This window comes from Vulpes lagopus, chromosome 5 (assembly GCF_018345385.1).
Source record: "Vulpes lagopus strain Blue_001 chromosome 5, ASM1834538v1, whole genome shotgun sequence".
NCBI lineage: Eukaryota > Metazoa > Chordata > Mammalia > Carnivora > Canidae > Vulpes > Vulpes lagopus.
The window spans coordinates 76,051,017-76,075,931 of record NC_054828.1 but is presented as its reverse complement, the minus strand read 5'-3'; the positions used below and the strand labels follow the sequence as shown (position 1 = coordinate 76,075,931).

General features: G+C 38.5%; 1 pseudogene; it reads right to left on the bottom strand.

Annotated features, from left to right (window-relative positions):
• Positions 1 to 15,760: 15,760 nt before the first annotated feature.
• Positions 15,761 to 16,106, bottom strand: LOC121490540 (annotated as a pseudogene).
• Between the last annotated feature and the right edge of the window lie 8,809 nt (positions 16,107 to 24,915).

The following is a 24,915-nucleotide window of genomic DNA, read 5'->3' as shown; positions in this document are numbered from 1 at the left end:
TAAAACTAACATGTTGATTAAAATTTCTGAATACTTATAAACTCTAAAAAGAGAATCAATCTTAGAAAGATAAACTCCATACAAAACAAAAATTCCTCCCCTCCAAAAAATTTCAAGAAATTTGTTATAAAGCACAGAACCAAACATTTATCTTGAAGAAATTAGCAAAGAATCATATACAATTATATAAAAGATGCTTATCATAGTGCTTCTATAATGACCAAATCATGAAAACAACCTAAATGTTCAATAATATGAGATTAATTAAGTACATTTTAATGTATACTTCCACACAATATAATGTTTTGTAGGCATTGGAAATTGTACATTAAAATATATTGAAAGCTATAGAAAATGTGCTATGACATTAGTAAAAAAAAAAGATACAAAATAGGGTATAAACTAAGAACTCTATTTTGTTAATCTATAGATATATATACAGCCATAAATAGACACAGAAAGAGAATGGATGAGGGGAGAGGGGAAGAGGAAAAGATAATAAAAATAGAAAGAGGGCAGGCGACATGAGGGCACTGGATGTTACACGCAACTGATGAATTATTGAAAACTATATCTGACGGACACCTGGGTGGCGCAGTCATTGAGCATCTGCCTTTGGCTCAGGGCATGATCCCAGGGTCCTGGGTTTGAGTCCCACATCAGGCTCCTTGCAGGGAGCCTGCTTCTCCCTCTGCCTATGTCTCTGCCTCTCTCTCTGTATGTCTCATAAGTAAATTAATAAAATCTTAAAAAAAAAACTACATCTGAAACTAATGATATACTATATATTGGCAGATTGGATTTAAATCCAATTCAGTTTAAACTGAAAAGAAAGAGAAAGAAAGAAAGAAAGAAAGAAAGAAAGAAAGAAAGAAAGAAAGAAAGAAAAAGAAAGAAAGAAAGAAAGAAAGAAGGAAGGAAAAGAAGAAAGAAAGAAGAAAGAAAGAAGAAAGAAAGAAAGAAAGAAAGAAAGAAAGAAGAAAGAAAGAAAGAAAGAAAGAAAGAAAGAAAGAAAGAAAGAAAGAAAGAAAGAAAGAAAGAAAAAGAAGGAAAATGAAAAAAGGAGCCTCTGAGTGGCACAGTTGGTGCCATTTGACTCTTAGTTTCAGCCCAGGTCATGATCTTGGGGTCTTGAGTTTGAACCCCACATCAGGCTCCAAGCTTAGTGAAGAATCTGCTAAAGTTTCTGTCTCCCTCTCTCTCTGCACCTCCCTATGCTCTCAAATAAGTGAATAAATCTTAAAAAAAAAAAAAAAAAAAGAAAGAAAAAACACATTGAAATAAAACTAATTCCATGGGTGGTAAGCATCTTTTTGGTATTATTTTTATCTATAAATACTTATTATTATTCATAATAATAAAAAGACATTTATCTAAATAAATTTAATATAGTGAAGGCAACGGAAGGAGGGAAGTTTCTGCATAGCTAGTGAGAAATGAGCTCACTCTAATGTGGAAACTCATACAGGTTTGAACGAAGTCTGTATTCATGCTTACCCTCTGGCAGACACAGAGGCTCACACAGGAGGTGCCTGGGCTCCAGCTGGCAAAGTCTGTCTAGTAAGGAGTGGTAACTGTCTCCCTGAAGACAGCCCTGCACGCTTCCTCCACAGTCCAGGATGATTTGCAACCAAAATCATTTGACACAATCCACAAGTTTACAAACCCATTTGGGTGTATTTTATTACAGTTTATTTTTCTCATTGTTTTGTAGCTGCGAAAACACTGGAAATGAATGATCAAATAGATGTTACTTGAATTCATTTTCTTAGGATTTTTCCAACCATTCAAACTACAATGCTTCTTCTTCCTGGTCTTCTTGGTTATTTACCCAGCAACTCTCCTAGGGAACACACTTATAGTTAACAACCACCAGGGTCAGTCCCAACTTCCACGCTATAATGAATTTTTCCCTCAGGAACCTGAATTTCTTGAACATCTGCTACATGTCCACTACCACGTCAATCTGCATTGAACATTCCACATACTTTAGGCCAATATCTGCTTGATCTTCTCTCATTTTCCAGAGATGGATATTTACAAATAAACTAAGAAATCTACCACATGCCCTGCCTGAGAGGCTGTTGAGTGTAAGTACTTTAACCACCCACCTCCTTAGGATTGCTTTATCCATTCCCATAACTTCAAAACTTATATGTCTGCAACTCTCAAATTTATATATCTGGTCTCTTGAGCTTGTAAATTACAGACGTGATCGCCTACTGACAGTTCCTTTTAGATGTCTAATAGGCATCATAAACATACTATGTTCAAAATAAAGGTGTTAATTCCCCCTTCCCTTTATCTATCCCTATATTTGTCTTCTACCATCATTCAATTCCCAAATCACACAGAGCAGTCAACATATGACTGAGTCCTGTGTTTCTGAAAACGATCTCATCGACCTTCCCACAAACCAGGGCCTCACTATTACCAGCTCTTACTCACATTCCAGCACTATTCTTTCAGTCATCTTTCTGATTCCACTCTTATTTCGCTGCAATTTGTTTTCTACAAGGTAACTAAAATGATATTTTGAAAATATAAACTAATAATCACATACTCCTCTGTCTTCCCTCAGGAAAAAAAGAACCACTTTCTATGTGTATTTCTCTTAGAATGAAATAAAATGTATACTCCTGAGGTTCCTCATCTAATCATGTATGGGTAAGAAGATATGTCATCAGAAATTTTTTAAAGTAAAAATATCAGAAATAACCATGTCAGACATTGGACAAAATGTAGTACAGGGATCCCCAAGAAAAAGAAAACACAGTAGGCCCTACTATTTCAAATCCTCCTGCCAGAAGGTAATTTCCCAACTGCAGTGCAGGAAGGAGAATTCAAACAAAGCCCAGTCTCATGAGTCCATCTCATTCTTTTGAGGAGAAAGAGGAGGGAGGTCAAGAACTCTGGAATTTGTGGAGCAAGATAGTCAAAAGGAGGCAGTTATACAGAGAAAGAATTTCAGAAATTTACATTAGCATCCCCTTGAGTCTTTGAACGCCAATCCATGCATGCATAGGGAGAAACTTCATGAAGCTAGGCAAGAATCACCTCTAGGGAAGACTAATTACCAGGCAAAAACAGTAAGCCAAATTATTCCCAAGTCTAGAAGTCATTCTAATTTCCACAATGTGAAGTGTAGAGACATCACTGACACACAAAGCAGTCAGTAGAGATACCTTAGAAGTGTAACTCAATTTGGGGCTCTGGCTAGCCTAGTCAGTAGAGCATGGGACTCTTGATCTCAGGGTTGTGAGTTCAAGCCCCCCATTGGGCATGGAGCCTATTTTAAAAAAGAAGAAGAAGAAAGAAATGTTAAATTAGCCCTGAAGGCTCCTCTAGACCTGTCTTAAAGACTTTCATGACCTTGAAAGAATCAAATTGATGTGCAACTAAGCTGATAGAAAAAAAATCATTCTTTAAAGAAATGTAACAAAATATAGAACTCAAGAATATAAAATCCATTACTTCTAGCATCCAATTAAAAATTTACCAAATGTAAGATGAAGGAGAAAATACAATTTCAGGACAAAAACAGTAGAAACAGATCCAAAAATGACAGAGATGATATACTTAGCAAATAAAAACATTATAGTGGCTACTATAAATATGTTCCATATGTTCAATAATGGAAAAGAAAACATGAACATAATGAAAAGAGCAATGGAAGACACAAAAAAGAACCAGATAAAACTTCTTCTAAAGATAAAAAAAATACCACCTCTGAAAGAAGATCACTGTGAGACTAATATGAAACTAAAAACTACAGAAGAAAAGATCAGTAAACTTAAAGACATAGCAACAAAAATAATGCAAAATGAAATACAGAAGGGAAAAGGCTGGGAGAAAACCCAAAGCTTTAGTAATTTGTAAGACAATATCAAGTGATCTAATACACAGGTAACTGGAATCTTTGGAGAAGAGAGAGAAGGGGAACGGAAAAGGTATTTGGAAAAACAATGGCCAGAAATCTCTAAATTTTATGAAATTATCGACCCACACATCAAGGAAACTCAGTGAACTACAGGACACACACATATCACCACTTAAGTACATCATGATCAAATTGCTAAAAGAAAAAAAATTTGATAGAAAGTTTTGAAAGTGGGCAGCCCAGATGGCTCAGCGATTTAACCCCTGCCTTTGGCCCAGGGTGTGATCCTGGAGACCGGGGATCAAGTCCCACATCAGGCTCCCTGCATGGAGCCTGCTTCTCCCTCTGCCTGTGTCTCTGCCTCTCTCTCTCTATCTCTCATGGATAAATAAGTAAAATCTTAAAAAAAATTTTTTAAAATTTTTTTAAAGTTTTGAAAGTAATAATAAGAAAAGACACATTACATACAGAGACACAAAGATAGAAATTATCATGGATGCCTTGTCAGAAACTGTGCAAGCCAGAAGACAATAGAATAACATCTTTAAAGTTCTAAAAAAAAATGTCCATCAGCAAACCTATATCCACTGAAAGATATTTTTCAAGAATAAAGCTGAACATATTTTCACTGAAATTACCACTAGGTGTTTCCCAAGAGGGTTACAAGCTCCTGAAAGACAGATCTTCTGTATGCACATAATAAGCCCTCAAAAAATGTTTATTCTTGAACCAAATTACATTTAATTGTTCAATTGATTTTTATGCTTACTTTATGCATTATATTCATATATTCATATACATGTATTTCTATTACATAAGTGTAGATAAAAATAAGTATAATAAATGAAAATTATAATTGCATTTTTGTTTATTTTTTTAAAGATTTATTTATTTATTTTGAGAGAGAGAACACACGTGTACAGAGCGAGGGGTAGAAGGGCAGAGGGAGAGGGAGAAGCAGACTCCCCACTGAGCACAGAGCGCCCACAGGACTCAATCTCAGGACCCTGAGATCATGACCCCAAGATTATGACCTGAGCTGAAATCAAGGGTCGGATCCAAACCAACTGAGCCACTCATGTGCCCCTTAATTTTACTTTTAAAGAAAAAGCCTCTCTTCACTGTGAGACTAGTTTAAGAAAAAAACTCCTGGGAGAAGCCAAGATGGCGGAAGAGTAGGGCTCCTCAACTCGTCTAGTCCCACAAACTTACCTAGGTAACTTTCAAAACATCCTGAACACCTACAAATTCTAAATGAGATTTAAGAGAGAAAACCCAGAATGCTACAGAGAGAAAAGTGTTTGCTTCTGACAAGGTAGTAAGGTGGAAAAAAAAAAAAAAAAGATGGGGAGTGGAGCTGTGGCAAACTGAGCCAAAAGGGGAGCCCCAAGGAGCCAGGTGAAAGCGGACCCATGGCAAGCTAGACTGAAAGCCCAGACACAGAAAGCCTGGGCACAAAAGCCAAGCCCTGGATAAAAGAGAACTTTATAAATCTGCACCTGAGTCTTCCCTGACTGAAAAGTGCTCAGCAGGGAAATAGGGCAGAATTGCAGGAGGGCAGTGAAGCCTCAATATTCCCAGAGACACAATAAGAGTAGGGTGCCCAGGGGAAGGTTCACTGCAAACCACAGTCGGATCTCCATAAAGAGTTGGAGTGTTGCAATCCTCAGAGCATTTGGGAGAAGCCCAATGGTTAAGCCTGCCAGTACTGGAGCTCCCTTTACCCTAGAGCCCGTCAAAGGACAGAGGCAGGTGCCCTCTGTTCCCTTAGGGAAAGGCAGACCCTGGGAGGGCACAGGACAGGAATAACTTTACTTCCACTGGGCACCCTTCAAATTGTGCAGATCAAGGCACCGGTGCTTGCCCCCAGGAGCATCTAGGCCAGTGTGTACTGAGAGACTGCGGTTTGGTACTTGCAGGAGCTCTTGGTTCCGGAGCTGGAGATCTGGCCACTGCCATTTTAAAAAATTGTATCTTCTTTTTGCCTTTCACCTGGGAGAGGTGTGGCCTGCCAGGGAACAAAGGCCTCTCAGCATGAACAGCTCATACTGAGCCCGCACCTGGCAAGGGGCGGGGTATCTCTCTAAAGGCACAGACACCTGAGAATCAGCGCAGCAGACCCCTCCCCCAGAAGAACTGTTGGAAGAACATGGGAAGAGCAAGTTTACTGAGCAAGCGGCACTGGAAAGCTCCAGGACTGAGGGACAGTAGTATATAGAACTAGAGGGGTTTTTTTTTTTTTTTTTTTCATTAGGATTCATTTTTATTTCAGGTTAAAAATTTCCAATATTTTTTCTCTTTTCCTGCCTTACTACAATATTTTACCAACTCTTCATTTTTAAGCTTTTTCCTTTTTGACTTTCATATTTCTACAATGACATGTCTTAGATATATTCTTCACTTTTGGCTTCCCTTCAATGTATTCAATTTAATTTTGCTAGATATATGAGTTATGGGTATTTGGTTTTTGTTTTTTCTGTTTTGTTTTGTTTTATAATGGTGGAAGTTAGTACCTTCTAACACATGGACCAAAATACACCCAGAATCAAGTGGAACACCGTATTGGTTCATTCTGTGAGATTATATTCTTTCTTCCTTCCCATTCTGCTTACTTTATGCATTGTATTCATATATTCATATACATGTATTTCTATTACAGAAGTGTAGATAAAAATAAGTATAATAAATGAAAATTATAATTGCATTTTTGTTTATTTTTTTAAAGATTTATTTATTTATTTTGAGAGAGAGAACACATGTGTACAGAGCAAGGGGTAGAAGGGCAGAGGGAGAGGGAGAAGCAGACTTATACCTTGTCTATGTATTTGTGGTCGATGTTGGGTTTTTTATATAAGTGTTGCTAGTTTATATAAATTTGGAATTGAGCATCTTCTAACACAGAGAACAAAATACACTCAGAACCAAGAGGATCACCCTCTAGGTCCCCTAAGGGAGACTATATTCTCTCTCCACCACCACTTCCTAATTATCCCCCCCCCCTTTTTTCTTCTTCTTTGTTTTTTTTATTTTTGTTTTTTATTCTTACTATTTTGTTTTAAAATTTGTTTTTCACTTTAGTGGTCCTTTTGTTTTATTTTGTTCTATTCTTTTTTTTTTTTTCTGGTCTCTGACCTCTTCAGAATCATCTAGGGTGTATTTTACTTAGGTTGTGGTTGATATTTTTTTACTCTGCTCACTCACACAGCCACTCTGCACTGGAAAAAATGACTAGAAGGAAGAATTCACCACAAAAGAAATAACCAGAAGCAATACTCTGCCACAGAATTGCTGGATGTGAGCTTAAATACAATGTCAGAAATACAATTCAAAAGTACAATTATAAAGTTACTGGGGGCTATGGAAGAAAAGCATAAAGGACTCTAGAGACCTACTGCAGAATTAAGATCTAATTAGGCTGAAATTTAAAATACTTTAACTGAGATGCAGTCTAAACGGGATGCTCTAACTGCTAAGGTTCATTAGGTGGAAGAGGGAGTTAGTGACATAGAAGACAAGTTAATGGAAAGGAAGGAAGCTGAGGAAAAAAGAGAAAAAAACAATTAAGAACCCATGAGGAAAGACTTAGGGAAATAAATGATGGCTTGAGAAGGAAGAATATTCATCTTATTGGGATTCCAGTAGAGACTGAGAGGGAGAGAGGACCACAAAGTATATTTGAACAAATCATAGCTGAGAACTTCCCTAATCTCGGGAAGGAAACAGGCATTCAGATCCAAGAGATAAAGAAAAAAAACCCGAATCAATAAAAATCATTCAACACTTTGACATTTAATAGTGAAACTTGCAAATTTCAAATATAAAGAGAAAATTCGTAAAGCAGCTTGAAACAAGAGATTCTTAATTTATATAGGGAGAAATATCAGATTAACAGCAGACCTCTCCACAGAGACCTGTCAGGCTAGAAAAAGCTAGCATGATATATATTGGGTACTAAATGAGAAAAAAAAATGCAGCCAAAAATACTTTATCCAGCAAGGCTGTCATTCAGAATAGAAGGAGAGATAAAGAGCTTCCAGGATAGACAGAAACTGAAAGAATATGTGACCCCCAAACCGGCTCTGCAAGAAATATTAAGGAGGACCCTGTAAAAGAAAGAGGAAGCCCAAAGAAACAATCCACAAAAACAGGGACTGTATAGGTAATATTGTGACACTAAATTCATATCTTTCAATAGTAACTCTGAACATGAATGGGCTAAATGATTCCATCAAAAGACGCAGGGTTTTGGACTGAATAAAAAAGCAAGGCCCATCTATATGCTGTCTCCAAGAGACTCATTTTAGACCTAAGGACACCTCCAGACTGAAAATGAAGGGGTGGAGAACAATTTACCATTCAAATGGTCCTAAAAATAAAGCTGTAGTAGCAATCCTCATATCAGATAAATTAGGTTTTAAACCAAAGACTGTACTAAGAGATGAAGAGGGACACTATATCATACTTAAAGTGCTTATTCAACAAGAAGACCTAACAATTATAAATATTTATACCCCTAATGTGGGAGCTGTCCAGTATATAAATCATTTAATAACCAAAGTAAAGAGATACATAGATAATAACACATTAATAGTAGGAGACTTCAACACAGCACTCTCCACAAAAGACATCTTCTAAACAGAATATCACCAAAGAAACAAGGGCCTTGAATGATACACTGGACGAAATAGATTTCACAGATATATAAAGAACATTCCATCCTAATGCAACTGAATACACATTCTTCTCAAGTGCACATGGAACTTTCTCCAGAATAGACCACATGCTGGGTCAAAAATCAGGTCTCAACTGACACCAAAAGATTGGGATTGTCCCTTGCATATTTTCAGGCCACAATGCTTTGAAACTAGAACTCAATCAAAGAAGAAATTTGGAAGAAACTCAAACACATGGAGGTTAACGAGCATCCTACTAAAAGATGAATGGGTCAACCAGGAAATTAGAGAAGAATTAAAAAGATTCATGGACATTAATGAAAATGAAATGCAACCATTCAAAATCTTTGGGATACAGCAAAAGCAGTCCTAAGAGGAAAATACATCGCAATACAAGCCTCCCTCAAAAAAATTGGAAAAAACTCAAATACACAAGCTAACCTCAGACCTAAAGGAATTGGAGAAAGAACAGCAAATAAAGCCTAAACCAAGCAGAAGAGAGATAATAAAGATTAGATCAGAATTCAATGAAATAGAGACACCATGACCAAGTGGGATTTATCCCTGGGATACAAGGGTGGTTCAACATTCTTAAAACAATCAACATGATAGAGGAGAGAAAGAGAAGAGAGAAGAGAAAAAACAAGAACCATATGATTCTCTTAATAGATGCAGAGATAGCATTTGACAAAATACAGTATCCATTCCTGATTAAAATTCTTCAAAGTGTAGGGTTAGAGGGAAAATTCCTCAATATTATAAAAGCCATTTATGAAAAGCCCACAGTGAATATCATTCTCAATGGAGAAAAACTGAGAGCCTTTCCCCTAAGATCAGGAACACAACAGGGATGTCCACTCTCACCACTGTTATTCAACATAGTACTAGAAGTCCTAGCCTCAGCAATCAGACAACAAAAATAAATAAAAGACATTCAAATTGACAAAGAAGTCAAACTCTCCCTCTTCACAGGTGACATGATATTATATATAGAAAACCCAAAAGACTTCACCCCAAGATTGCTAGAACTCATACAACAATTCAGCAACATGGCAGGATGTAAAATCAATGCACAGAAATCAGTGGCATTTCTGTACACTAATAATGAGACTGCAGAAAGAAAAATTAAGGAATCAATTCCAATTACAATTGTACCCAAAACCATAAGATACCTAGGAATAAATCTAACCAAAGAGGTAAAGGATCTGTACTCTTAAAAACTACAGAATACTCAGGAAAGAAATTGAAGAAGCTGTAAAGAGATGGAAAAACATTCCATGCTCATGGATTGGAAGAATAAATATTGTGAAAATGTCTATGCTACCCAGAGCAATTTACACGTTCAATGCAATCTCTATCAAAATACAATGGACTTGCATCACAGAGTTGGAACAAATAATATTGAGATTTGTATGGAGTCAGAAAAGACCTCAAATAGCCAGAGGAATATTGAAAAAGAAAACCGATGCTGGGGGCTTCACAATGCCTGATTTCAAGTTGTACTGCAAAGCTGTGATCATCAAGACAGTATGGTACTGGCACAATAACAGACACATAGATCAATGGAGCAGAATAGAGAACCCAAAAATAGACCCTCAATTCTATGGTCAACTCCCCTTCAACAAAGCAGGAAAGACTATCCACTGGGAAAAGAACAGTCTCTTCAATAAATGGTGTTGGGAAAATTGGACAGCCGCATGCAGAAGAATGAAACCGGACCTTTCTCTTAGATCATACACAAAGATAAACTCAAAATGACTGAAAGATCTAAGTGTGAGAGAAAACTCCATCAAAATCCTAGAGGAGAACACAGGCAACACCCTTTTTGAACTTGTCCACAGTAACTTCTTGCAAGATACATCTATGAAGGCAGGGGAAACAAGAGCAAAAATGAACTATTGGGACAAAAAGGATAAAAAGCTTCTACACAACAAAAGAAACAGTCAACAAAACTAAAAGACAACCTACAGAATGGGAGAAGATATTTACAAATGATATATCAGATAAAGGGCTAGTATCCAAGATCTATAATGAACTTATTAGACTTAACACCCCAAAAACAAAAAATCCAATCATGAAGTGAGCAGAAGACATGAACAGATATTTCTCCAAAAAGGTCATACACATGGCCAACAAACACATGAAAAAATGGTCCACGTCACTTGCCATCAGGGAAATACAAATCAAAACCACAATGAGATACCACCTCACACCAGTGAGAATGGGGAAAATTAACAAGACGAGAAACAACAAATGTTGGAAAGGATGTGGAGAAAGGGGACCCCTCTTGCACTGTTGGTGGGAATGTGAACTGGTACAGCCACTCTGGAAAACAGTGTGGAGGTTCCTCAGGAAGTTAAAAATAGAGCTACCGGGGATCCTTGGGTGGCTCAGTGGTTTCGCGCCTGCCTTTGGCTCAGGGCATGATCCTGGAGTCCCAGGATGGAGTCCTGCGTCAGGCTCCCGGCATGGAGCCTGCTTCTCCCTCTCCTTCTCCCTCTCCCTCTGCCTCTCTCTCTCTCTCTCTCTCTCATAAATAAAAATAAAAAAATAAATTTAAAATAAAATAGAGCTACCCTATGACCCAGCAATTGTACTACTGGGGATTTACCCCAAAGATACTGATGTAGTGAAATGCTGGGACACCTGCACCCCAATGTTCACAACAGCAATGTCCACAATAGCCAAACTGTGGAAGGAGCCTCAATGTCTATCAACAGATGAATGGTTTAAAGAAGATGTGGTCTATATTATTCAGCCATCAGACAGGATGAATAATCCATTTGCTTTGAAATGGATGGAACTGGAGGGTATTATGCTGAGTGAAATAAGTCAATCAGAGAAGGACAATAATCATATGGTTTCACTCACACGTGGAATATAAGAAATAGTGAAAGGGATTATAAGGAAAAGGAGGGAAATGAGTGGGAAAAATTAGAGAGAAAGACAAACCATGAGAGACTGCTAACTCTGGGAAATGAACAAAGGGTTGCCGAAGAGGAGATGGGTGGGGGGATGGGGTAACTGTGTGACAGGCACAAAGGAAGGCACTTGATGGGATGAGCATTGGGTGTTATACTATATGTTGATAAACTGAATTCAAATAAAGACAAAACAAAAAAGGAAAAAAAGAAAGAAAAGACCAAGAAAAAGAAACACGCATTATATTTGTAAAAATGTGTTCTGTGCTGTAAAATGCTTTAAAAATGATAATGGTATGTTTTCAAATTAATATTTGAAAAAAAAAGAAAAAATACTCCTGAGTATTAATGTGGAAAGCCCTCTGACACAGTTTTTGGAGAACTAGAGAGTCTAAGTATCTCAGTTTAAATAATAACTTTTACCTGATTTTCTTAGCATTTCTGTGTGTCTAAATTGGTTGATAAACATCTATATCTGTCTGGCAACACATTACAGCTGTACCCTTTTCATTTGAGAACAAAATCTGCACACTTTTAAAGAATGAATTGTTTTCTCTAGGATTTACAATAGAATTAGTTTCACTTATCAGCCTATCAGTCTGGTGATCAATAAGCTCACCACCCAATACATTAGTAAAATAATAAAAAATCTCTGTTTTTCTGCCCCACCAAAATTCTTCTCAAGATGGCATCCCCTAGTTACTTACTAAATTAATAATAATCAGAGAGATGCCTAGGTGGCTCAGTTGGTTAAGCATTTGACTCTTGATTTCGGCTCAAGTCATAATCTCAGAGTTGTAGGATCGAGCCCCATGTTGGGCTCCACAGTGGGCATGGAGCCTGCTTGGGATTATTTCTTCCTACTTCTCTCTCCACCCCTCCCCACCAATAATCAGAAATAATTAGTATCTTAAAATAAGATTCTACTTGGCAATAATTATGAAAACTATTTGCTTTTTCTGACGAATGATTATTAAAAGCCCAATTAATATATGAGAATCAAATACCATTTTTAAAAGACTACTCTCTATATAGCATTATATTAAGTCACATAAATAAGTTATTGGTAATTGAAAAAATAAAAGTGAACAGACAAAAAACTAGAAGGATTGATCATCAGCCAGTCTGAACAAGAAATGTTCAAGAAAAATTTTCAAATATAAGGAAATGGATACAAGGCAAAGATTGGATTTATACATGCAAAGGAAATACTGGAAATGGTATCTATAGGAGTAAATATTAAAACAGGGGATCCCTGAGTGGCTCAGCGGTTTGGCACCTGCCTTCGGCCCAGGGCGTGATGCTGTAGTCCCGGGATCGACTTTCGCATCGGGCTCCTTGCATGGAGCCTGCTTCTCCCTCTGCCTGTGTCTCTGCCTCTCTCTCTCTCTCTCTCTCTGTGTGTGTTTCTCATGAATGAATAAATAAAATCTTTAAAAAACAATTTTAAAAAATTTCTTTGTCATCTTTTTATTTCCTTCAAAGATAATGAACCATTTAGGGCAAAACTATTAACATATTATGGAGTCTATAGCAAACATAGAGATAAAAATCTGTGATGCCAGCAGCCCGAAGGATGGGAAGAGACTACAGAAAGCATCCTGTAAGGCTCAGACATTATTTGTGAAGTAGGATAATAGCATCCTAAGGTAGATTATAAAAAAAAAAAAAGTGTGTTATAAACTCTAGAGCAACTCCTGACAACAAAAAACATAGCTAATAAATAGTAGAGATGAAATGAAATTAAAATCTGGGCATATGGTAAGTATATCTTTTAAAGAAACCACAAAACTGTTTTCCAGAGTTAGTTGCTGTAGTCTGCACAACCACTAGCAAAATATGGGCATCCCGGTTGCTCCACATTCTTGCCCACACTTGTTACTGTCAATATTTTTAACTTTAGCCATTCTATTGGGTATATATATTTCATTATGACTTTAATTTTTGGTTTTCTCAGAGCTCAAGAGATAGAGAATCTTTTCCTGTGCCTGCTGGCATTCATATATCTTCTTTTGTGGAGGGTCTATTTAAATTTTCTGCCCATTTTTATTAGATTTTCATCTTATTAGAGTCACAAGGTTTCTTTTTCTTTAAGATTATTTATTTTATCTTTTTTTAAGATTTTATTTATTTATTCATGAGAGACACGGGCAGACAGAGAAGCACGCCGCAAGCCAAAGACAGACGCTTAACTGCTGAGCCACGCAGGCATCCCAAGATTTTAGGAAGAAAGAGTGAGGGGAGAGGGGCAGAGGGAGACAGAGAATCTTCAGTAGACTCCCCACTTAGTGAGGAGCCCAACATGGTGCTTGATCCCATAACCCTGAGATCATGACCTAAGCTGAAATCAAGTTGCTTAGCTCTCTGAGCCACCAAGCACCCTAAGATGTCTTTATATAGGTCACACACATTTTGTCAGATATATATACTGTGAATATTTTCTCCCAGTGTGTGGCTTGATTTTTCATTTTATTAAGTATTTTATGAAGAGGAGACATTTTAGAGGTTTGGAATTTTGATGAAGTCAATTTTATCATTTTAAATGCTTTTGTCTCATTTAGTGTCTGAACTAGGAAATCTTTGCCTACAACTGATTTACACAGATTATCTATGTATTCCTCTGGAAGTTTTACAACTTTACCATGCTTAGGTCTACAGATAAATTTGAATTAACTCTTGAGTATAGTGTGAGGTAAGAGCTGAGGTTGATTTTTCTCCATATGGATATGGAGAAGCTCAGACACAAAAGAGTACATTCTGTATGATTGCCTTTATATGAAATTCTAGAAGAGGGAAAGCCAATCACTAATAATAGAAACAAGAAAATGGTTGCCCAGGACTAAGGATGGAGAATATTGACAAGAATGAGAAAGAAGGGAAGACTTTGGGTACTACAAATTCTTTGTTTGGATCCTAATTGTGGTTACTTGAGGTAACCATATTTGACATTGTTAAACTCACTAAATTGTATATTTCAAATGAGTGTATTTTATTATATATATAATAAATATATATAACATCCTAAGGGCACCTGGCTGGCTCAGTTTGTAGAGCATGAGACTCTTGATCTTGGGGTCATGAGTTCAAGCCCCATATTGGGCCTAGAGCTTACTTAAAATATACATGTATATATTATATATCCTATATAATACATATTATATACCTCAATAAAATAAACTATATATAACAAACATATCTCTATATATAATATATACTTTACACCAATATATAATATAATAATATAAAAGTAAATTATATATAAGCAAAATATAATAATATATGAGTAAATTATATAATATTAATAATATAACCCTGCCTCTCTCTAGCCTTATCTCATACCAACTCTCCACCTAGCTCCATCTTCTCTTTGATCTGCTACTTCAACCACAAGGGGTCTCCCTTCTTCAACAAAGCATGACCTTTCCTGCCTCCAGGCTTCTGTACTTGCTGTTCCTTTAGCTAGAGTAATAATCCCTAGCTCTTTTGATGTCTGGCTCCTTGTCATTCTTAAGATCTTACCTCAACCGTTCCTTCCCATGCCGTTTTAATATAGCCACACCTCACCCTAACACTCCCTTTTTGACTTGGCTTGGCTTTCACAACCTAGTGAAGGCGTGATCTTCCAAATATGACTGAATGTTTTTGAGATTCTGTGTAACAATAATTTTACTTTTTAATTTCAATTAGTATCCCATTGTATAAATATCCCACAATATTTTTATCCATTCACTTTGCTGATAAAAATTTGGGTCATTTCCAGTTGAGTCTATTAGGAACAAAACTGCTATAAACATTTGTGTATAAATACTTTGTGGCCATGTTTTTCATTTCTCTTGCAATACTCCCACTCAGAAGAGAAGGCTATTTGCAAAGTCTTATGTACAGCACACTCTTAATTATTTTATTCTGAACTAAAGCACTTTAGGTGGGGAAAGATTAATTAGCTTTAAATGATAACAAACAAATAGTAATATTTAGATATGCAAGAGCTATCCCTCTTGCATAGTGGGGGGGATGGAGAGAAATTTATATATTTAGTCATTTTTCTTCAAAGTATGGTCTCACAATTTTATCTGTTGTATGACAGGATAAACAAGCATTTTAAATGTCACTCTGAAAAGCAGTAGAGTTCCATATGAATATTTACTGAAAAATGAATAAATTATGGTATATTCATACAATGCAATATTAAACAGGATGTGAATAAGCTAGAGTTACATGCAATAACATGGAAAAATATTTCTTTTTAAGAGTTTTTTTTTAATTGAACAGGTTGTAGAAGAGATTTAGTCAAAAAGACCAAAGCACATGTCATTATCAGTCTCCTCTGATTCTTCTTTCTTTGCTTCCACTTTCTTCTCCTAGGTGGAAGCAGCCCTGGTGGAGGAAGCAGGACCTCCTGCTGGTGCACTGCTAGCTGCTGAGGTGGGTCCCCCAACCCCTATGTTGCAGATGGGGCTCCCAATCTTGACATTGGCCCGGGGCCATTGCAAACAAGCTGGGCCAGAAAGGTTTAACATTTACACCTGCTGCTTTAATAAGGGCATTGATCTTATCCTCTGTGACCATCATCTCATCATCATGCCGGATTAGTGTTAAGTAAATGCAGGTAAGCTCCAAGAGGGAGGCCATGGTGTGGGCAAGTGGTGAGCAGGTACTGCTGGGCATGGTGCTAGTCACTAGATCAAGTGAGGGCCTCACTCCAGTGTGGCTTGAGCTTCCTTGGAAGGACTGAGCACCTTAGCAGCAGCCGAGGAAAAAGAAACATGGATAAATCTTAAATCTTATGAGGAAAATCATCTTATATTTTAGGTTCATCTTATATTTAGTCATCAATGGTATATATGTTTTCTACTTTTCATTAAGGGAGTAGCACATCCATAGGCCCTAACTAAAGAGTAGTCCTGGTCAGTGATGACATATCATGTCAACCCTCCCAACCCCCACATTACACACACATATTTTGGACAACAGATATATGTCTGCCCTAAAAGCAACCAATCCATAATGAAAACTAAGACATGCAATCCATGCTCAATAAAATTAAAACAAACACATGCAATCTGTGCTCAATGGATTCCAAGCTCATTATGAAAGGCAGAGGTAATAACAAATTCTGTCTTCAGGATCTTCTCAGCAAAAGTATATCTAAATGAGGCCCTGAACAAAAAGAAACATATGCAAATATGGCTGAGACTAAAAATGAAATTTACTGACTCACATCACTAAACTAGACAAAGGGAAACAAAGTATACTTTAGAATAAGATATATAACCAGGATTAAGTATAGCAAGCCTAACTGTGCATGCATTTAATAACAGAACATCAAAAACTGACAAAACTGAATGGAGAAATCAATAGATCCATAACTGTAGTAGAGATGTCAACACCCCTCTCAATTGCTGATAGAACAATTGATGATGGTAGTCTTAAAAACCACTATGCCAAGGACTACACTGACCACCATTTATGAGGCTTTCATGCCCAGTGAATGGTGATCTAATTCCAAAATTCTTTTTTGGAGTCTGTTTCCTAGGAACATTCTCAATGTTTACTATCTTAGCCATATTCCTCAGAAAACAGATCTGAGACAGGGACCAGTGTTGCAGGACCCCACCTGTATTGAGAGTGAGAGAAGTAAGGTGGAGCAGACAAAGAAGTGATCCAGTTTTGACAGAGGACTCAGTTGATCCCATGTGAAGCAGAATAACTCTTAAGAGTAGTCTCAAATTGAGGCAAGGGGCCTTTGTAGCTCCCACATCAAGCAGGCAATGGAAGGGCGATGCCTCCAAGGAGAATGTTACCTTAGGCCAGACAGCTCCTTTCAACTAAGAGCAATTCTTAGGTAGGGGCTTTGCTATGAGCCAGTGAGACAGGAGACTCAGTCCTAAAAGGGGATGTGGGCAGTGCAGCATCCCGTTTGCTACGAAAGATCTGAAGCTTAGTAATGTTACCTTTGAGATACCTATCAGACATCTGACTGGAGATGTCAAGTAGCCAGTGGAGTATAAGATCTTGGAGCTCAAGAGAAAGGTGTGGGCTAGAGACAAATTTGGAGTCAACAGCATTTAGATGACACTCTAAAACTGTAAAACTAGATGAGATGACCAGGGAAATGAGAAAAGAAGTAGTCCTTGGGGGATGCCTGAGTGGCTCAACGGTTGAGTGTCTGCCTTTGGCTCAGAGCACAATCCTGGAGTCCCGGGATCGAGTCCCACATCAGGCTTCCTACATGGAGGCTGCTTCTCCCTCTGCCTATGTCTCTGCCTCTCTGTGTGTCTCTCGTGAATAAATAAATAAAAATTTTTAAAAAGTCCTTGGTGCACTTCCAAATGAAGAGGTCTGGAGGAAGTTGAGGAGCAGTCAGTGAGGGAGTAAGAAAGCTAAAAGTCTGTTACCAGGAAGCCAACCACAAGTGTTTCCAGGAGGAAGAAATGACCAATGATGTCAAGTGCTGAAGATATTTCAAGGGAGAGGACTAAGATGTGTCCATTGGATCTAACCATGTGGCAGCCACTGGTGATCTTGACAAGAGCAGTTTGAGTGGCGTAGTGGAGATGAAAGCCTGATTGGTGTCACTTTATGAGAGTATGGGAAGAGAGGAATTGGATGCATTAACAATGAGGCATTTGCTATAAAGGGAAAAAAAGAAATGCAGTGCAACTGAAAGGGGAATAGGGCTAAGAAAGGCAAGGGAGAAAGAAATGAAGTTTTTCAAAGATAAGAGAAATGACAGAATGCATATAATGAAAATGACTGGTCACACAGGATAACTGATAATGTGGGAGGAAGAAGGAATAATGCTGAGTTATGGCCTTGAGTGGGATCTGGTGTACAAGTGAGAAAGTTGGTCTAGTTAGGAGTGTAGGTCCTTTAACTGGAGGCAGCATATGTGGGAGTTGGTAGGAGTATTGTGGAAGTTCCTTTGATTATTCCAATTTTCTCTGTGACATAGAAAGTACTAGGATTGGCGGAGAGTGCAGACTGAAGAGATGCTAGACATTTGAGGAGAGAAGAGTAAATGGAAGAAAGATGTAGTTTGATAGCTGGGCAGCATTAATGCCCACTTGAGGTCTGTGGTCATTAATTTAAAGGGACAGTGATGAGCATGACTATTTCCTCATCGCAGCTATTCATCCATAAAATGGGAATAAAATCATCGCCTCCTCCTTGGGTTGTTTGGAGGATTTAAGGAGTCAACATTTTCATACACAGCGTCACTTAAGTGTTCTTATTATCCTGTAGGGTACATATCTCAATTTTTATCACAAATGAGTTGACTCATAGAAACTCAAGGTTAAAGACCATTGAGCCCAACCACTCAATTAATACTTAAATTATATCCACATTGCTATTTAACCTTTGTCTGAGCTGCTCAGGGACAGCACATGTGCTATGCGGTCATTTCATCTCTGAACAACTGGGGAAATAAGGAAATCTGCTCTGTAGTAACTTTCACCATGTCTACTCATTTAGGCCACACAGAAGAAAGTATTCCTGTATATGGGTCTCTCTCTTCTATAAGTGGTCCTGATCGGGTTTGGCCATAGATTGGACAGCAGTCCACATAGCCACCCTGGACACTCAATATGCTCCCAACCTTGCCTTCTTTATTAGCATTCACAGAAAACAACATTTCTCCTTTTTAATTCTTCTCACCTCCTGGAGCCACATTCCTGTCAAAATTTCTTACTTGGTTATCTTGTTTATCTCCTCAGTGAAAAGTCTGTGTGTGATTTGCTTTTCCCTAATCTAGAACAATTCTTCATTCTGGAGAACTTCATAAGATCTCAGTGGTTATTCCATGAAAAATAGTGTTATGTAGTCAAATAATTTTGGAAAACTGCAGGCATAATTAAACACTTTTCTCATGTAGAAGTATGCTAACACATACTATAAATTCCCCGAAGGCAGCTGTAATGCATTTCCTAAACGTGTTGGTTAACAAATGCATTTTGTTGTGGTTGCTTCTTTTCTGGGACTAGCACTCCATAGAGCAACCTTTGGGAAGTCTCGTCCAGGGAATTTATTTCAAACCTAACTAAAATACCACATATAAAATATTGACTTAGATTACTTTATTATAAAATTACATAAATATGCACAATCATAAAAATAGGTGTAAACTCCACTGCTTATGCATACAGCTCTCATATAAGCAACTATAAAACCAAATCAATTTACAAATTAAATATAAGCAAACCCAATAAAATTCAAATTGACCACATTAAGTTAATGTGACATGTAGTACTGTTTTGTTTAAGCAAAATCACCAATGCGGAGCTTATTGATAAAAACATAACATCTTATTATTAACTCGGTTTTTCTGACTTTGTGCACGATGGACTTGCATTTGAATCATCATATCATTACTGATAAATTTATTTTTTAGAAGTGGAGCTTATTTAACTCCAGATTTATTCTTGGATGGGTCAATCAATGTAAGGGTGCACCCCTCCCAAATAAAAAACTATAATTTTTAAAAATTCTTTTAAGCAAATTAGTTGTTGCGTATTGACTTATTTTCTGCTGTTGAACTGTAATAAGTTAGTTTGAACAAAGCATACAAGGAAAACACTTAAAATATGAGTACCATACAAATGCTGTACTCACTGACATGCACAGATTCTTTCAAGTTTAACGTTTCTATTTTTCTCTGTCACATGGTAGTGATGAAAATTCTCCCAGTCCTTGTACTCTCCTGAACTAGCAGAAAATCTCCATCTATAGATGATTTGGAGGCATTATCTGGCCTTCACTTGGCAGGAATGTGATCACAAATAGAAACAAACCCATGCAGAAAAACTAGGGGGCCATGTTCAATTTTTAAGAGAATCATCATAACTCAGAAAATGCTTATATTCATTTTTAGAGATTATTATAAAAGTGGAACAGATCAAGGGAAAATAGAGATTAGGTGCTGCTGAAATGCCTACATTGCTCTTTGCAGAGAAAGTCAGTCCACATCCTTTCTTCTCAGCAGAGGGATGAAGAAAAACCACTCAGCCAGAGTTTCCACTTCCAGCTGTTCTCCTCTATGGTTCCTTCTCCTTCCACACAAACGACAGGAAAGGAGCGATCAGGTATGTTTTGACATTCGTTCACACCAATGTGCTACCTCTCTTGGCAGTTTTAAGACTTTTAATCCATTATTGTGGAAGGAAAGACTTTCCCCTCTCACTAAAGGAAATTCAATTTCAGACTCCCTGGACTGGAGGAGGAAACTGGATATGGGGATGGAGAGGATACTTAAGAGTGACTCTTTCCTTACAATATAAGCTATACTTAGGAATGAAATTGAACAGAATACAAACCTAATCTGAAATCTAACTTGCACTCACAGGTTAAGCAGGTGACCTGGTAACTGCTTAACCTGTGAGGTAACTCACAGGTTAAGTAGGAGAAAGCTGCTACCACATTAATCTCCCTCAAGACACCCTCAAGTCCCTTCTTCCCAATGTCCTCCTCTGGACCACAGCTGTCTCTGGCGTGAGGCTCTCTTTGTGTCTGCCTTTCCTCTTTCTGAGGCCTGTCAGTCAACTCTGTCCCATCCCAACACCTCTTCACCCAGGAAGGGAAAACATGCTCTAGGACCCCATCTGCTGTGAGGATGGGAGGCCCTGGGTTGACATGGAAAAAACATGAAAGGAACCTCGCCTCAAGAGAATTCCAAAAGCTGAGAAGTAAGATGCATGCCCTTTGTCTTTTGTGTGTGGCAATAATAAAGATACTAAGATGCTAAAGATTAAAAATACAGAATATGGTCTCCAAGTACACACTGATGTTTTTTTTAGCTATAAGAATGGTGAGCAGTGCTGATCAGCTAAATGAAAATATGTCTTGAGGATTTTCCCTGGCTAGTAATGCCACTCATTCAACTGGATTTTCTGATCTGAAGAGCTCTAAATGGCCAATATTCCAACGAAGTCAGACATGGCAGGATTTTTTTTCTTTTCTTGAAGAGAAGAAAAAGAAAGAACAACATTACCATAAACTGGGATTAAGAACATACAACTTAAATATTTCATGCAAGACATGTTCCTAACTTCTTTCTGTGTAATGTTCATTGTTTTTCCTTCTCATTTTTACTTTTTTTTTTAACTTTTCTTCCTCATGCTTTCAACAAATATTTATTAAACCCCTTTGATATGATAGGCTCTTTGCTAAGTGTCTCAGAGTTCAAAGATGAAAAACTGGTCTCTCATCTTAAGGGACTTTCAGTCTAAAGGAGGAAACAAATAAACTAAATAGCAAGACAGCAAATAATTTCAATATGGGACCATTCCTTTACTTGCTCCAGGCATCTACTTTCCTGTTACCTCCACAGAACAAGGCCCACCCTGTCTGCTAAGATTCTATAGTCCTTTCTGCTTAATATTTTGCAGAGAAGGGCATTTAGTGTATATGTTTGTGATCATGGAGATATAGACCTTTATATAAGGGCAACCAATCCACCTATCGATTGCAAGCTCTTTGTGCAGGGCTTGTATCTAACTGTCCACTTCATACACCAGGCACTTCACTGGGAAGGAAGTGTAGTAATACTCCCCTGCTGCCACCTGGTGCTTTATTTACACTAAGTTGGGCTCACAATAGTGGATAATGCAACTGAAAATCATTTACCACACTCAACTCTAAAATGAAATCCCAGCCCCCCCCCACACACACACATGGACACACATGAATACACACTCCCCATGCACACGTATACACTTGCCCTCATTGCTTCCATCTCTGTTAGCCCAAGGCAGGTTTTCTGGGAAAGTGTATTCGACTAAGACTAGAGAATGGGGCAAAGGTGCCATGACTGGAAAATGTTTTTCCTCTGGATGACAAAAGTGCCTGCTGTGATGATGAACCCAACTGTAGAGTCAAGAGTTAGTGAAACAAGCTTTGGCCATCAGCTTGTCTGTTAACTCTTTGCCAAAAAGTTTTTAACACTGACTTCACGACAGGCATAAATGAAGTCTCTGGGGAATCATTGGTGGACAAGATGAGTACCTTCTCTGATCTAAAGGGGTAGAAAGTCCTGTTAACTCTTAACAAATAAATAAAATACTATCAGGCATGCATAAAGGCTAGCAAGAACATCAAATATGGGGATGTGACTAAGGTGCTGCTTCAGTAAAGTGGCCAGGGATGGCTGCTCAGAGGTCACATTTGAGATAAAGAGGTAATATTGATGGGGGGAATGGAGTGGCCATACCAAGATCTAGGAGAAGAGAATCGGAGACAAAGAAGCCCACAGAGTTCTTTAGAAGAGAAAGACTGTGTTATCTTCGGAACAGGGGAAGGCCAGGGTGGTCAGAGTAACATGAGGCGAGTGATGGGCAAGTGGAGAAAGGTGAGACTGGTGAGAGTGGATTGTGAGATGCTTGGGGGACAGCAAAATAAGGCCTTTAGATTCAATCCTACATGCAAAGGCAAAACTGCTAGATGGATTTAAGCAAGGGGGTGCTCTGCTCTGCTTTTATGAATGATCATGGAGGATGGATTATAGGGAAAGTGTGGAAGTCTGAGACCAGTTAAGAGGCTGTGGCTGTAACCTAGATATAGAGAGGATGGTGTGTGTTCCAGCAGACAGTGGAGATGGGAGAAGTGTCAGCTTTGAGATATACTTTATAGGTAGAGCCTAAGGGTTTATTGAAATCCTAGATGCAGGGATATGAGTATAAGAAAGGAATCAAAGAGGGCTTTCAGAGTACCTCGGTAGTTGGTGGTACCATTTGCTAAGGTGAAGAAAGCTAAGATGTGGGAATATATTTGTGAGTAGGGAATCGATGGTTCTGTTTGGCCGTGTTATGTTTGAAATATCTGTTAGACTTCCAAATGGAGTAGACAGGTAGCTGCTAAATCTGGATCTCAGGGAAAACGTCCAGTGCAGATGTGGGCATCATCAGCATGTAGGTAGTACATGAGGCCATGTTTGCTCCCCTTACTCTGCTTTAGAGCTTCAAATAATACCCTTACCTAATATCCTGTATCCCAGCTCTCAGAAAATCATGTTTCTATTGGCAAGAATAGCAACGTGAAAGATTGGATGGGGTGGTAAAATCTGCCATCCTAAAAAAGAAGCAACTCCAGGCACATACATAAGATGTCAGGCTTTGCAAGGGCTCTACTATCAAACCCCTTGTGTTGTTGGTGAGGAGTTCTGTGTGCAAAGAGGTGAAATGACCAGTGATGTCTCATAGCTGGTGTACACAGCAGACCCAGACCTTGAAAATACTTGTGCTTGCTGGCTACCACAGTCCTCTCAGCACTCCCTCTGGCTGCCAAGATGGCCTGATGGTATAGAGTTGGTGGGATGCACACAAGGTCAAGTATATGTACATCCCACAAATGAATGTAAAATGAACATTTTATTTTTTTAAGATTTTATTTATTTATTCATGAGAGACACAGAGAGAGAGAGAGAGGTACAGGCAAAGGGAGAAGCAGGCTCCATTCCATGCAGGGAGCCTGACATGGGACTTGATCCCGGGTCTCCAGGACCATACCCTGGGCTGAAGGCAGTGCTAAACCGCTGAGCCACCCGGATTGCCCTAAAATGAACATTTTAATCCATATTTGGGATTTTCATTCTTTATCCTTCAAGAGTGAGAGTTCCAGATATAGCATAGAACAAATAGGACCAAATGTTTTTAAAAATAGCAGTACTCCGGAAACCAGTCTGTTCATCTCTGTCTCTAGGGCTCCTCCAGAGCCCCATCATCTGTCTTGGTCATCAGTGAAGGCCTTAGGGCACCTAGCTGCCAGATGCCCTGGGAGTTCACATCTGCCCTTTGTGAATATGGCAACAGGAAGGTAAGGCGCCACTCTGTGTCCTGCAAAGCACCGCTAGAGGGCTGCAGAGACTAGCAGTGACAGGTACCGCTGGCTGGCCAGTGAGACCCAAACAGGAGAACCAGTCATCATCACCTTGTGGCCCAACACTCCCTCCTTTTAGGTGAGGGAAGAAATTGGAATCTCAGAAAGATGAAGGCCACCGACTGGTGAGTGACAATCACAAGTCTATCACAGGTCCTCTGGTTCACAATTCAGTGTGATACAGCAGCAAGTGCATGAGGTTTAGAGCCAAGAATCCCTGGTTTTGCTGTGTTTCATTTTGTGTAGTTGGTCAAATTGCCCAACTTGCCTGAACATCAGTGTCCAGGTCTGTATTATGGGTAATAGTGCTCCTGCCATGCCATCTATCATGTTAGGTCAGTAAGGCAGCCGAGTTGAGAGGCCTGCCGCTTACTGAATGTTTGCCAAAACCCCAGGACTTCCCCTCTTCCTGCTGAGGCCCTGGTTCCTCTCTGAGCTAGCCTATCCTCGCGAAGCAACTTTCAGTAATCAACCCAAATGGTCTCGCCTGTTTATAATTCGTTGCTTCATAGTGAAGTATGTAAGCAGCACTACCGAGCACTTAATAAAACATAACAAAACCATAGGATAT